Source organism: Mustela erminea, chromosome 9 (genome assembly GCF_009829155.1).
Source record: "Mustela erminea isolate mMusErm1 chromosome 9, mMusErm1.Pri, whole genome shotgun sequence".
In the NCBI taxonomy this organism is placed as follows: Eukaryota; Metazoa; Chordata; class Mammalia; order Carnivora; family Mustelidae; genus Mustela; species Mustela erminea.
The window spans coordinates 34,691,268-34,693,314 of NC_045622.1; positions in this window are offsets into that span (position 1 = coordinate 34,691,268).

Below are 2,047 nucleotides of genomic sequence, written 5' to 3' on the forward strand. Positions count from 1 at the left end.
GGGGGTTTTATAGGGGATTTTAAGATAAACCTCTATGTTCTCTGACACAAGATGTACCAGGAACTCAGTCATAGGCTAACTTCTAGAGAAGAGGAAAATGATGGAAGATGTTAGAAATAAAGCTAAACGAACTTACCTAGCAATAGTCTTTACCTCAAAGGATAGTGGTCATTAGTTCAAATTTTCATATCCAGGCTTGACTCAGGCCCATACCAGCAGATCATTTGAGCAGGGTTACGTAGGCCAATAGTTCATAAACTTCTATGAAGTCTGAAATGCCTCTGAAAATCTAGCACTACATATAGATATCTCCCATGTAAAGTGAACTTCTCTAAATACTGGTTTCAAATTAAAATCCCTTAAGATGAGCAGTGGCATTGAAGGTTTACTAGGATGGTGGCTTTTAGATAACTATTTCAGAGTAGATCTGAACTCTGTGCAGCAGGTTGTGTCCTCCTTGAGGAAACCGAAGACCAGAAATATATAGTATCTGTGGAACAGAGCCAATCTGTAGAATTCATAAGGAAAATATTCCAGACCTACTCATCTGAGAGGTAGAGAGTAAGTAAGGGAGTGAGAACAAGTGCATGGCCTGGGGAAATATGGTAGTGGTTTGAAGAAAGGTTGGAGCTCAGTGGGTGGCAGGTGGCAACATTAACAGTAAATCATCCTAAAAACACCCAACTGTAGATGCATGGATGTACATAGGAGAGGATAATTTTAGGGGATTTGTGGGCTTTCTTTGCAAGCCAAAAAGGCATAATTAAACAGTAACTAAGACATCAGAAGTATAAATGATATGTGTGTGTGTGTGTGTGTGTGTGTGTGTGTGTATTTTTAACCTGGCAAAGACCTTAAAATACACACATTGTAACTTCCTAGATATACATGTCCATAAAATTCAAGTGATTGCCTTACTTGAGGGAAGGTCACACAATTAGTTCATGACAGAAGCAAGACCATGACCCAAAGCAATTTTCATTTGTATATTAGTATATGTTTTAAAAAATCGTCTAGTATCTGTGTTTTTCTTTGTCTTTCATGAGGTTTCCTTGTAAATAGATAGCTAGCTAAATGAAAGCCACGTTTGCGTATTAATACACCACTATAGCTCAGGACTTTGGCACTGGCAGCAGAGAACAGAAGTTACCTTTCACTCAAAAGTTGATTTAACAAGTATGCTTTGGCTACCAACTGAATTTTGCTTGTGCGACATGTTTATGACAGGAATATTCCTTAACTCCCCGTTTTATTCCCTCTCATTTATATTTTAGCATTTAGAATTTCTTATAAATCATGAACTTTGAAAATTGATTTCAATGTACATAATCCTTAGATAGTTACCTAAAAGACATTTTAATTTTGTGCACATGTTATGGTTTTTATGCCAGATGATTTAGAATAGGGAATAAAAGTAGGGAGATAAGAATGGAGACAGAATGCTACTTACAGTATTCCAGCTGGGTTGCCAGCCAAGGGCAGTTACCTACCCATTGTATCAGTTGGTGAAGGGAGTCTGACTCTCCCTAGTCTTAAATAAATCATCAGAAGGAATTAAGTAAAAAACAAAACAAAACAAAACAAAAAAACCTACATTTACTTTCACTAGACATGAGAAGAAATGTTAGGTGGAGAGAGATTTGCTATGCTCCCGAGTTATTCTTAGGCCATTAACCTCTAACTTGCTGTGTGTGCGCGCACGTGTGTGTGTGTGTGCTCATGCTTTTTCTGTGTACCATATGCTGTGGCTTCCTTTATGTCAGCAAGTTGCATTTTGGACATAGTACCACTTCAGTGAGATCAAACTCATTTTGGCTTCACATTAAGATGCATGGAAAAGTTGCAGCATTGCAAAGAATAGACCATTTGTGCTAAAATGTTGGATTCATTTCAGCATCTTAAACATTGATTTCTTTGAATCATATACAAAATAAAAACAAAGGAGATGTTTTTCTTCTCTAGAACTGGGCATCATGGTTAGAATTCTATTTGCTAGATTCTCAATGCTGTAAAGAAATTATGTAGTTACATTGATAGGTAAGCTAAA